This window comes from Peromyscus californicus, unplaced genomic scaffold (assembly GCF_007827085.1).
Source record: "Peromyscus californicus insignis strain IS unplaced genomic scaffold, ASM782708v3 Scaffold_13__1_contigs__length_99412109, whole genome shotgun sequence".
Taxonomy (NCBI): Eukaryota; Metazoa; Chordata; class Mammalia; order Rodentia; family Cricetidae; genus Peromyscus; species Peromyscus californicus.
This window is the reverse complement of record NW_026294424.1, coordinates 26,429,635-26,443,098: the sequence shown is the minus strand read 5'-3', so window position 1 is coordinate 26,443,098 and position 13,464 is coordinate 26,429,635. Positions and strand designations below refer to the sequence as shown.

The 13,464-nt window shown below is 46.8% G+C and overlaps 1 long non-coding RNA gene across 1 annotated transcript in view; it reads right to left on the bottom strand.

Annotated features, from left to right (window-relative positions):
* Window positions 1-4,995: 4,995 nt before the first annotated feature.
* The window catches only part of LOC128108323 (uncharacterized), a 32,390-nt gene continuing 23,921 nt past the window's right edge, over window positions 4,996-13,464 (bottom strand). The window contains exons 2-3 of the long non-coding RNA XR_008217429.1: window positions 13,078-13,258; window positions 4,996-9,588 (exon numbers count right to left, since the gene is read on the bottom strand). This is a non-coding gene — a long non-coding RNA (uncharacterized LOC128108323). The remainder of the gene's footprint in view (window positions 9,589-13,077; window positions 13,259-13,464) is intronic.

Below are 13,464 nucleotides of genomic sequence, written 5' to 3'. Positions count from 1 at the left end.
TGGTTAACATAGACATCCCACTTCTCAATCAGGTTAAATATTAAATATGCATCATAATTTGAGGTCAGGTTCAACTCAAGTGATGTAGACCTGGGGAGAGTGCACCACCTTCCTATAATGCTCAAGTACACCTCCTCCCTGCCATGGAAAGGGACACTTGGGCTGAGTGACACTCACAGTCACACAATGATAAGTCTACAAGGAAACATGTGCCTCTGCTCTGTGTACACTTACTTAAGAAAGTTAGATCTCACACCTTCTACAGCTGTGGACAGAGAGAGCCTGCCCTCCTCCGGGGGGTTAGGCATCTTCAAATAGCAAACTGTGCCATGGTATACTGGCTAGTTCCATTGTTCTTCCAGAGATCCCTTTTCCAGGAATGTCCTTGAGATTTTTTTTCTTTTGTCCTCACCCCCTTGAAATCTTTTAAACACCTGCTTCATCCAGAAACACAAGGAAACTGAATCTTTCTAAGTCCAATTGGGTGAAGCTGGTCAACCTTGGGCCATTTTCTTGGGCACACCACCTTCGTTATTGCTGCTTCTCACAAGAAACCTGAAAGGAACTGATGTTGCTCTCGGGCTTAAGCTTTGCCTCATCTTCCACGCTCTGTCTGGCCTTTCAAACTCTTTGTTTCAAGGTTGATCCTGTGTCCTTGTCCCCCACCCCTTCTCTGTTCCTCCCCCATACATTGCAAACACCAATTCCAGTAAAATTTCTCAGCAGCTCACAGTCAGTGTTCACTGCAGGGCTGGGTTATTTTGCTTCGGGTATGTACACACCATTCTCAGAGACACACCATTCTCTACTCAAGTCTGTACACATGCCAGCTTGCCTGATCGTTTGGGGTTGTCCCAGGTGGGCCACGGATGTTAGCTTACTCTTCTGGAGAGTACAGATATCCTAAATCCAGTGCCAGTATCACCCAGACATTTTGAGTTTATCTGACTAGCAATCTCTCTTGTACCTACAGGAAGAAATGAAGGCACGTGGTGATGCCTGATGCGCAGGAAATCTTTGTTCAGTGTTAAAAGGCAAGACAGGGGTGTGGGGAGGGAGAGGGCAGTTTGGAAGGAATTAAAGCCAACAACCCTGGAAGGTCATCTTGGAAAATTAGGAAATCCGGTTTTTTTGGGTTTTTTTTTCTTTTTTCTTTTATAAACCTCATATCTTCCTGCAGCTCCCTCTGGCTTTCATTTCCAACCTCTTGTCTCTTACAGAAAAGGAAGATGGCTTTAAAACTAAATGTAAGGTCTTCTAGAAATAGGATGAGCGGTCCTCTCTTAGCCCAGTGGCAGAATTTTCTTTTCCACTATTAAAAGCTGCATGGGCTATCCTTTTCTTTAACACAGAGAAGTTGAACTGTGGAACTCCTCTCCAAATAACTCGTTTTTCCAGTGGACTCCAAAAGCCCCACATTTCCTGTTATTTTATATGGCTGAGATTTGTAACCGGAGCTGCTGCCCAGGGTTCCACAACATTTCACCTACTGAGGTGCCCGACGCAAATAATCCGCCACTGCCGGTCTAACAGTTAGGGCTTGTTCTGGCCGCTAACCCTAACCCTGAAGAGAAAAGCCCAGAGGCGAAGTGCTGAACGGAAGCCTTTAGTGGATGCTCATCCACAGTGCTTTGCTTCCCCGCGTTAGCATTTGGAAGTGTCGCCACCACGCCACGATAAAAGACGTTTTAAAATAGTTGGCTCGTGTGGTAAGTTAGTATGTGTGAGTTCATAAAAACAACAGCCTTCTAGTTATCTGCAAGTCAAAATGCTTGGTGGTTGCTTCAGATCTGCCTCATGTGCTTCATTATCTATGAGCTGGAAGACCAGAGCCAAACCTGGGAGTCTGGGTTTAGGGGTGTTGAGGCGACTCCCCGATCCCTTCTCCCAGTCATCTCTCTCCTGCTCCTCATACACTGACATTCGCTTGTGATCATCAAGATGAGTTTGTTCTCTTTCAAACCCTCTCCACTTTCTGCAAACGCCCCCCTCCCCGACCCACACAAGGCCTGCTTCCTACACTTCACAAGTGGACGTCATTGAACCAGACCCTCAGCTTCCTGCCCCAGCTCCGCCTTCATTGATGCCATGCCCACCTACCCTCACCCCTTGGGGGATGCTCTCTGCCCTGAGCTTAGGCTCCATACTGGTAGTGGGGATCCCAGCCCCTCCTGCGCCTTCCAGCCTCACACTGCACAGTCTCTTCTCCCCTGTATTCGGCTCCTAACCGCGCCCCACCCCCACACTGTATTAACTGCTTAATGTCGTCTCTCAAGACAAAACAGGAACATCTCTTCAAAACCACAGCCCCTCTTCTCTATTACTCTTTCTTTTAAAGAATATTTTATTTATGGTATTTGTGTGTGTGTGTGTGTGTGTGTGTGTGTGTGTGTGTGTGTGTGTGTGTGTGTGTATTGGAGGGTGTGGAGGTCAGGAGACAACTTTATAGGAGTCAGTTCTCTCCTTCCACCTTGGTGGATGTTGGAGAAAGAACTTAGGTCCTGGGGACTGATGTCAAGTACTTTTACCTGCTGAGCCAAATCCACGGCTCTCTCTTCTCTTCTTCCCAATGAATCCTCCAGAACAAGCTCAACTCTCTTAGTCCCCACTTAGTCCCATGGCTTCCCTCTAGAGTGCTCGCCTGGCCTGCCGTTGTCCCCTGGGGGAGAATTCACCCCAACCCTGCCTCCTTGGGGCACCAACGCTCTTAGCTGTTTTCCTCCCCCATCTTTGTTCTTTTTCTTTCTCCTCGTTTGTCTTGTTTTGAGACAGGCTAGCTTGAACTCCTGGTCCCACCTCAACCTCCCAAGTGCGGGGATTCCAGGAGTGTGCCGGGACACCCAGGTGCCTGCTCACTCTCCATCTTCTCCGTTGGCCCATCAGTCTCCATGGGGTCATTAAATGCTTTTTTTTTTTTTTTTTTTTTTTTTTTTTTTGCCTCACCGTCTTCGGTCCTTGCTAACCATATCTACTACTCAGAATATGCAGTTGGGTTTCTCAGAGGCATGTCCAAGCCTCAGCTCATGCGTGCTCCCCCGAGACATGCTCCCCCATCTCAGATTCCTACGCAGCGAAAGATCCATCCTCCAGGTTGCTCAAGTTAGAAACCTAGATATTCTGACTCTTTTTCTTATTTCTCAATGTATTCTTTAGTCCTGGGCATTTTAATTAATTATTATCTTTATGTTGTGTGTATGAGTGCTTTGCCTGAATGCATATAGGTGAGCCATCTCTCCAGCCCCTAACCCTGGAAAGTTCTCATCTGCATTCATCTTTCCAACTCCACGTCTTTTCTCCAGCCTTGGGCACCATGTGCTCTCTTCCCTGCCACTGCAGTAAGAGTCCTAACGTCCACTCTCAGTCCCCCTAAACTGTTCTCCACAGAGTTGCTGGGTCACAGCCCTCTCCTGATGGGAGCCTTTCGGGACACATTAGACAAGCCCTTTACTGTGTCCTTCCTCTCCCGGCATGTCTGCTTTCTGCTTGGAGAAATGCCTTACCTCAGGCATGCCTATCCAGGGGCAGTGTGGACGCCTCTGAAAGTACAAGGGAGTTGGCTTCTAAAGAGTGAAACGCGACCAATGAGCAATGCAAGAAGGGAAAAGGTGGGCAGATTAACTTCTTCTCTCTGCTTAGAAGTTCTGAGAAGCTAGGCATGATGGGTCATGTCTACAATCCCAGCACTTGGAAGCGGAGGCAGGAAAATTACCAAGGATTTGAGGTCAGCCTATGAAGTAAGACCCTGTCTCAAATTGAAAAAAAAAAAATTCTGAGGCATAGTTTTCCTTGGAAATTCTCCAGAAAAGTCCTGTGTGCTGAACAAACATCCCTGCTATGGTCCTGCGCCTCCTTGTGACACAGCCACCAGAGCGGTGGCACTCTTTCATGTGTCCGACCCTCCCTGTCCTAGGCTTTCACCTCCCGAGGAAGTGTCACTGTTTCGTCTTTAACTCAGACTTAACTTCCTCGTGGTCCCAGCCAGACGGTGCTGTGGATGAAGACAGATGTCTGTCTCAGGTCCTCATGAATTCATTCCTGCCCGCTTGGTGAGGCTCTCATCCCTTGCCACCTTCTTGCCGACCACCGAGTTCTTTACCCATGCCAAGTCTTCACATGCTGGAAGTCTGTATGGAAACGCGTGTTCTCTGCCACCTCATGACCGCACCTGGCTAATTACTTTCCTGCCAGGCTCAGTCTCCATGTTCCTGTGACACCGTTCTGTCCTTCCTTGGCTAGCCTCCTTCCCAAGTCTCCTCTGTGACCTGTGTTAGGGGCTGAGAAAGCAGTCCTCTCACGGAGTTTATGTTCCTTACATTGCCCAGCCAATGTTTTAATTGATATTGTTCTAATTAATATGCACTGACTAATTTTAATAAGAGAAATGTCCTAAGGGATAAAGGAAAGGAGAGACGAGGCTTTACCCACTCCCCAGACTTTAGCCATCTCCCCAGACTTTAGCCATCTCCCCAGACTTTAGCCATCTCCCCAGACTTTAGCCATCTCCCCAGACTTTAGCCATCTCCCCAGATTTTAGCCATCTCCCCAGACTTTAGCCATCTCCCCAGATTTTAGCCATCTCCCCAGACTTTACCCACTCCCCAGACTTTAGCCATCTCCCCAGACTTTAGCCATCTCCCCAGACTTTAGCCATCTCCCCAGACTTTAGCCATCTCCCCAGACTTTAGCCATCTCCCCAGACTTTACCCACTCCCCAGACTTTAGCCATCTCCCCAGGCCTGTGAAATCGTATCCAAAGATGTTTATGTATTGGCAGAAAACATCACTGGTTCCAGAGGACATTTCTAAAGATCCTTGATAATAGAATAGTTTGAGTAAAGTCAGGATTTTATTTTGCTGCCTGCACTGTACTTTTGGGAGATCCATGACTTTATAACCTAGACCTGGGAAGTAGTAACTGTAAAATCCAACTGTTACCTAAGCAAATGCTGACATGTCTTGTGGGACTGCGTGGTGTGTAAACTTGCTGTTCCTCGCTGGGGCTGTGACGGCTCCACAGACACTTGGGCTATTTCTTTCACAATTTGAAGGCTGCCTTGTCTAAATAGTTTATCAGTGAGTGCCAATACAATAGATGTTCCCCAATGTAAAGAGACCCGAGTGACACTTGAAACAGCAGGAAACTGGTTTATTATCCTACATCATTACATTGAAGACAATGAGCTTTCCATTGAAGAGGGGCAACGGTCTCTGCAGGACCAGCCTTGACCTCTTGACTTTTTCTCAAGGTGCTCAGTAGGTAGGTAGATGATAGACAGGCAGACAGATAGATAGAAAGATAGATGATAGACAGATTGTGGTGGTTTGAATAGGAATGGCCACCACAGACTCAAGTATTTGAATGCTTAGCCCATAGGGAGTGGCACTATTAGGAGGTGTGTCCTTGTTGGAGTAGATATGGCCTTGCTGGAGGAAGTGTGTCACTGTGGGGGCGGGCTTTGAGGTCTTATATGCTCAAGCTAGGCCTAGTGTGACACAGTCTCTTCCTGCTGCCTACAGATGAAGATGTAGAACTCTCAGCTCCTTTTCCAGCACCATGTCTGCTCTATTTCCCACCATTGTAGCAGGAATTTTTAACAGTTCTTATTAATAAAATCAAACCTGAGGCCAGTTATTGGGGTGAAATGCTGGATGGTCAGAGAGACAGAACAAGCCACAGCTAACCTCACCTGGCCAACTTCTCAGCTGGTCTTGTTTCCTTAGACTGGAAGCCTCTGAGTCCTCATATCTGAATGGCTTTCAGCTGAACTGTGCTGCTAGAAGCCTGAAAGCTTAACCAGCCAAATGCTTCCAGTTTCTGGTCCTCACGCCTTATATACCTTTCTGCTTTCTACCACCACTCCCTGGGATTAAAGGCTTGCTTTCTGGGATTAAAGGCTCACTTTCTGGGATTAAAGGCGTGTGTCACCATGCCTGGCCATTTCCAGTGTGGCCTTGAACTCACAGAGATCCAGAGGGATTTCTACCTCTGGAGTTAGGATTAAAGGTGTGAGTGCCACCATTTTCTAGCCTTTGTATCTAGTGGCTGTTCTGTCTCTGACCCCAGATAAGTTTATTAGGGTGAACAATATTTTGGGGAACACAATACCACCATGCACCATGATGATAATAGACTAAACCTCTGAGCTGTAAGCCAGCCCCTGTAGCTAGAGTTTTCCTGCCTGGCCCACAGTCAGGACAAATTTCTCTCACCCGCCAGTCCCACAGCCATCAGACCCGCCAAGTAAACACAGAAACTTATATTGGTTTCAAACTGTATGGCTGTGGCAGGCTTCTTGCTAACTGTTCTTACAGCTTAAATTAATTTATTTCTATTAATCTATACCTTGCCATGTGGCTTGTGGCTTACCGGTACTTTACATCTTCCTTGTCCTAATGGTGGCTGGCAGTGTCTCCCCCACCCAGCTTCCTGTTCTCTCAATTCTCCTCTCTGTTAGTCCCGCCCATACTTCCTGCCTGGCCACTGGCCAAATCAGTGATTTATTTATTGACCAATCAGCAACACATTTGACATACAGACCATCCCACAGCAAGCCCCAATTAAATGTTTTCCTTTATAAGAGTTGCCATGGTCGTGGTGTCTCTTCACAGCAATAGAAATTCTAAAATAAGACACAGATTCAATTAAGCTTCAACTAGGAGGAGATCTGGAGTAGAAACTATATTGCCTAGCCTCTCTTGCAGCTAGATGTGGTGGAGCAATGGTGTGTGAATACAGTTGTATGAGTCTTTCAGTGATTTCAAGGAGCAGGAGCTTTTCATCTTTGGGGGTTGAAGGCTATGTTTGAGCAATAGACTAATGCAGATGAAAAAGACAGGGTCCTAGCCCAGGGGCAGACTGTGTGTCCACAGTTCCAGTTAATTGGGAGACTCAGGCTGGAGGATAACTTAGTCCCAACAAGGGCAATAGACTGAGACTGTATTCTAAATTGGAAAATACAGAGTCCCTGTCCTCTGACCATGGACTGATCAGTGCTGTTGAGGTGTCTTAAAGGAAATTCTAGGCAATATGTGGTTTTGTCTGTGTGTACTTTGGTATGCATGACTGAAAGGGGAAAGAATTTATTCTCTCTATTTGCTGCATGTGTGTGCATGTTCATGTGTGTAAGTGAATGTGTTTGCCAGTGTTCATGTACTTGTATGCTTGGGTGTGTACAAGATGACAACCTTGTGTGTTGTTCCTCAGGCTCTATCAACTTGGTTTTGTTGTTTGTTTGTTTGTTTCTTTAGACAGTCTCTACCTTCCTGGCACTGGGGTTACAAGTGTGTGACACTATGCCTACCTTAGGCTGGAGGACTGAATTTTGGGGCTAGCCTGGGCCACATAGCAATATTGTATCTCAGGGTGGGGGGATTCCAGGAGAGAGCTCAGTCAGTGAGGTACCAGCATTGCAAGGACAAGGATCTGAATTTAAAAGTTGGGCATTAGTGGGATGGTGATGGCGCCTGCCTTTAATCCCAGCACTTGGGAGGCAGAGGAAGGCAGATCTCTGTGAGTTTGAAGCCATCCTGGTCTACAAAGTGAGTTCTAAGACAGCCAGGGCTACACAGAGAAACCCTGTCTCGATAAAAATCAAAACCATCAGTCCTCCAGCCTAAGCTTCTCGTGCAGCTGGATTAGCAGGCATGGAACACTACACTTTAGTGTCCTTTAGTACTCAGTCTGTATTCCATGTTTGTGATTGCGACAACACCAAGAAATTATGTATTAGCACAATTGCATTAAGATAACTCCCTTCTAGGATGAAGGAGTTAAAATCCCCCTAATAGTTCAAGTTGAAAACTATAGGTCACAGTATGCACACTTCTTCATCCTCAAGATGTCTTTTGGCTTGAAGAAGCTAATAACTAGATGATGCAGCCTCCTCCTTCTCTTTCTTCTCCCCATTTTTTTAAAATTTGACTTTCCAAACAGAAGCAAAGTAGAATCCTTTTAGCAAGCCAGGAAAACATATTCCCAGGAGCATAGTTTGGGAAACTTGGATTTAGACGAACAACCAGTTGAGTACCAGGTGTATTGCTATACACCTCTGATCCCAGCACTCAGAAGGGGGAAGCAGAAGATTCAGGATCTCAAGGCCTGCCTGATACACCTTAGACCATGTCTCAAAAACACAAACCCAGTTCCTTCTCCATTTTGATCTGTGTGCAGTAAGCGTGCGTGTATACATTTTGCTTGTGTATAGGTACATTCATATGAGTGTGTATTTGGTGTCCCACAGTTGTGCGGGCAATATTCCTTGAGTGCTCTTATACCTTATTCGTTGTAGCAGACTCTCTCAATCAAACCCAGAGCTTGCCAACATGGCTACTCTTGCTAGCCAGCCTACTCTGGGGACTCGAAGCTGTCAATCACCAGTGGACATCCACAGCCAACCGGCATTTACATGTGTTCTCGGTGCCCAAGCTCTGGTTCTCACGCTTGAGCAGCAAGTGCTTTTACCACTAGTCATCTCCCTAGGCCCCAAAACCATGGTGGGTTTTTTTTTGGGGGGGGCATGCAGGGGCTCACTCTGTAGCCCTGGCTAACCTGGAACTCGCTGTGTAGACAAGGCTGTCCTCAAACTCAGAGCGATCTGCCCGCATCTGCCTCCTGGGTTCTGGGATTGAATAAGGCGTGCACCACCATGCCTGACTCAAAACCCAAATTTTACAGAAGAAGAAAAGAAAAATACCCAGTTAAAAGAAAGTATCACTGAACTCAGTGCTTTGGTACTTGAGAGCCATTGGGGGGGGCTCTGACTATGCAGGGTTTTCTCCTTTTAACAGTATCCCACTCTAAAAAGAAGGATGGAGCAATCCCTCTCAGTTGTGACTCCCAGCACTCTGTGAGATTAGCAAGCACTGGAATAAAACACTGCAAATCTTAAGCAGACAGAGAAGCATGGTTATAAAGTCAGAATCAGGTCAAAGCCATCTGTGGCAAGGGCCTCGGCTAGGCAGCCCTGTCTGAAGGCAGCTAATCCACAAGAAATATTTGCAGTAAGGGCCTGTGAAGCGGCAAAGTAATATGCCACAGAGCACGACAGCATTCCAGTTTCCCAGCTATGAGAGTAACTAGCATAAATACCTCATAGCAACACGCTGCCAATGGTGTCTTCTAAATTAAAGGAATGATTTCATTAATTGATGCTTCAATGGCTGGCTAAATATTTACACACTCCACAAGCACTGTACTCAAAATTTACAATTGCAAAGCAGCCTGCAGCAACCAAAATATTGATTGAGTCATAAAAACTCAAGGTTATTAACCCAAGTGTCTCCCTGCTTTGTATCAAACTAATTGTGAGGCCAAGGAATGCAATTTCTGAGACAATTACCAGCAATAGGGACTTCAATGACTTTGTCTCATTGTATTGAATAAATAAACAGTAGCTGCCTGAACCAGGACACCGAGTGAGGTCCCTGCCGAATGCCAGTGTTAATCAAAACATTTCCCTTCCCAGGCCTAGACAACTCTTTATCTGAATCTAGACCTGTGCACATGCCGAGTATGAAACCGTGTCCCTGAACCTCTGCATTTCTCCAGGCAGACAGCACTCTCGGACGGTACATTGGCAGCTTTCAAGTCTGGGAAAGGAAAACAAAGTAAGTACAAGTTGTCAAATAGTGAACAGTGTCTCCATCGCCCAGGTCTTCTGGGCTGGCTTGATGCTGCGACATAAACTCAAGGTTAGCTTGGGAAGGTCCCTGTGGAGGGTGGCTTTGTGCTGCTGTGTTGTGGGTTTGTTTTGTTTTGTTTAAGGAGTCAGGCAACATTCCCCCTTAAACTTAGGACATAGCTGGGTGTAGCTTGATCAACCGTTGCAAAACAATGTATCAAACTTGGGGTGGTCACAAACTGTCTCAAGTTAGGTCTGGCCACTATCCTCAACAAGCCAATAAAAAGAACCAAATGAATACTGGAAAAGGTATAGAAAGAAAAATCCATTTAATGTGGCCACATTAGGAAGAGAGACAGAGTCCAGAGTCTGTCTTCAGGGGCCTGAAGTGAGATCAAAATTTCAGCAGAGGGCCAAGGCTATCCAAGCAGTCACGGTCAAGGTGTGTGTGTGCCCACCGGTAACCATCATTATTTGGGTTTTGGTCCCACCCTGCAAGGTGGTTTGACAAGTTGTTTAGAACTGTTTGAAATTTCTTCCTGGGTGACAAGTTCCCTCTCTGGCTGGCACCCTTTCCTTCTCCCAGCATGTGAGTCCTGAAGAAATTCCCACTTCTTTGGAGTCCATGTTTCAACAGTTTGATGGACTGAGAGACACAGAGTCTCTTTAGAATGTCTTCTTTTCTGCCAGGCCTGCTACGGACAGACAGGGAGGAAGCCGACTTTCAGCCCGCAGTGGGGAGATGTGAAGGAAGCCAGATGAGCCGGCTTACGGCGACAGGCACTCTCTGTAGGGCCAGTGGTCAACAGCAGGCAGTACCACACAGAGCAGTGGAGGTGTCGGAATGCTGTGGGATCAGTAACCCTTCCAGTGAGAACTCACGGCACACACTTAGACATTGATAAAGAGAACAGCTCTTTAATACTAGCGTGTGATGGGTTCTGGCTAACTCACAAAAGGACACCAGCCTCAAAGAGAAAAATTTACCGGCTCACATAGGCCTCAGGTTTATGCGTTTCAAATACACTGTCATCCATATAATCCTTCAGGCCCAGGCCCCAGGTTACACTTTGAACAACTTAAACAGAGGCAGGAGTCTGCCAGATATTTCCAGACTTATTTCTTAAGTACACCAGTGTTGTTCTTTTTGACTAGTTGTTACCGGGAGTCACCTTGCCCATCGGGCAGACGTGCTTTTCCTGATAAGAGTGTCCACCTTTGTGTCCAGGATTATTGTTTCAGATGTTCTCCTGGGCACAGCTGGTTTATCAGTGCAACCCTGAAGTTACAGCCTGTGAAGGAAGAAGCTTTATGCTGCGGTCTGAATGTCTGTGTACCCTCCTCACTCATTTACTGGGATCCCAGCCCAGGAGATAGGGTCTTTGGGGGTGATTAGGCAGTGGGTTGGGACCCTCATGAATAGGATCAACACTCCTATTGTAAGAGGCCAGAGACAAACTCTCATCTTTGTCCACATCAAGACACATTAATCCAGAACCTGCTGGTCCTTTGTTTCTGCACTTCCCAGCTTTTAGAACCGCAAGAAGCATTCCCACTAAAACAAGGAACAAGACAAGGATGAGCATACTCTCCCCTCTCTTCAGCATGGTGCTGGAAGTCTTCGCTAGACCAGCAAGGCCAGAAAAGCAAATAAGGGGCTGGAGAGATGGCTCAGGGGTTAGCAGCACTGACTGCTCCTCCAGAGGACCCAGGTTCAATTCCCAGCACCCACATGGCAGCTCACAACTGTCTGTAACTCCTGTTTCAGGAGATCTGACACCTTCACACCAATGCACATAAAATAAAGTTAAATAAATTATAAAAAAAGAAAGAAAAGCAAATAAAAGGGATAAAATATGAGAGGGAAAAGCCAGAGTATCCTTATTTGCAGATGATACAATCCTGTAAGTAAGAGCCCCTGAAAACTCCACCAGAACATTAGTAGGTCTGGGAAACACTGTCTGCAAAGTGGCAGGATACACACATCATTAGCATGTGGAAATCAGTAGTTCTCCAACACACCAACGATAAGCCTGCTGAGAATGAAATCAGGGCAACCGTCCCATTCACAATCGCCACGAAAAACAAGTCAATAAGCCAAACAACAGACACCTTGGCACAAACCTGAGCAAGGACGTGCAGTACCTCTATAAAGAAAGCCCATGGCCAAGGGTTAGGGGAATCTCCCTCAAGCTCTGAAGTGCAGGTCTGGGACGGGCCACACAATGAAGAAACACTTTAATCAACCCTGCTTTTTCTTAGTTTTTCCTTCTTCTGATACTGGGGATTGAACCCAGGGCCTTTTGCACAGTACACATACACTCTATTGCTGATCTGCAGCCTTGTCCCTGAATTAGTGATCTCTGGGGGAATAGAACTTACAGAATGAACATATATATATTCATTTATTTATTCTATATTATAATATATTTGTATATATTCATTTATTAGAATGGCTCACAGGCTGTGGTTCAGCTAGTCCAACAATGGCTGTTTACCAATGGAAGGCCCAAGAATCTAGTAGTTGTTCAGTCCACCAGGCTGGCTGTCCTTGCTGGTCTTCGACACACGCTGAGACCCCAAAGAAGTAGGCACCAATGCCAGTGAAGGAATGGACTTGCCCGCAAGAACAAGAGCAAGCGGGCAAAGAGCGAAAGCTTCCCTCTACCATGTCCTCGTGTAAGCTGCCACCAGATCTTCCCACCTCAAAAGATCTGGATTGAACCTGGCAGTCGTGGCGCACGCCTTTAATCCCAGCACTCAGGAGGCAGAGGCAGGTGGATCTCCCTTGAGTTCAAGGCCAGCCTGGGCTACAGAGAAACTTTGTCTTGAAAAAACAAAACAAAAAAAAACCCCAACAACAACAACAACAACAAAAGATCTGGATTAAAAGTGGGTCATCCCACTTCAAATGATTTAATTAAGAAAAAAAAAGTCCCTCACAGGTGTGCCCAGCCGTTTGGGTCTTAGTTCACTCCAGATGTGGTCAAGTTGACAACCGAGAACAGCCGCCACAGCCCCCGGCAGTTTTATCTACTGAAGGCAGAGACTGGCTTCCCTACAGCCAGGAGAGAGCCTGTTCGGTCAGAGGCGGACGTGGAAAGAAAATGAGCAAGAGAGGTAGATGACAGTCTAGGGCTTCAGTGTGGGGTCTCACTCGTGGTGCCCACACTTGCAGAAGGCGTGACGACGCTTCCAGAATGCCTGGAGAAGCCATCAAATCCGGCTCTCAGTCTTCCATAATCTGTCATGGGACGCCTGGTGCCCACCAGCCACCCCTCAGAGGGTCTATTGCCTGAAGTGGCCGGGGAACTAAACATAAACTACAAGCTTTGACAGGGATGGGGGCGGGGAGCATGGTTCTCCAACTCTCTTAATAACTGCTGTGTCAAGAAAGTCCACTTGTTTCCAGAAGTGGAGGTGACTAGGGGGCCTGATACCTCATGTGAATGCATACCTTTGATCCATTACTGCTGAAGTCAGACTTAGTCAATCCAACCTTCCAGGACACAGACAGGACTCGGATGTGAGGCAGGGGCTGATCACAAATGGCCTTGGAAGCCATTTCTATAAGCTGGGCTTTGCCTTTGAACAGTGGGTGGGACCATGGAAGACTTTCAGGCGTAGGAGCAGCATGCCTGGATTTGGTAAAAATAAAATAAAACATAGTTTTAAAGGATTGGGATGGGCCTGGAGAACGAGAAAAGGCCAGCCCTGGGCCATTGGGAGAGCGGGAGAATCCGGCATCGGCTCGAATCGGAGCATTGATGGTGGCACTGGGGAGAGGGGAAGGGATCTCCTTTCTCTTGCTTGTGAGACAGTGTTCCACTACGCAGTCTTGGCT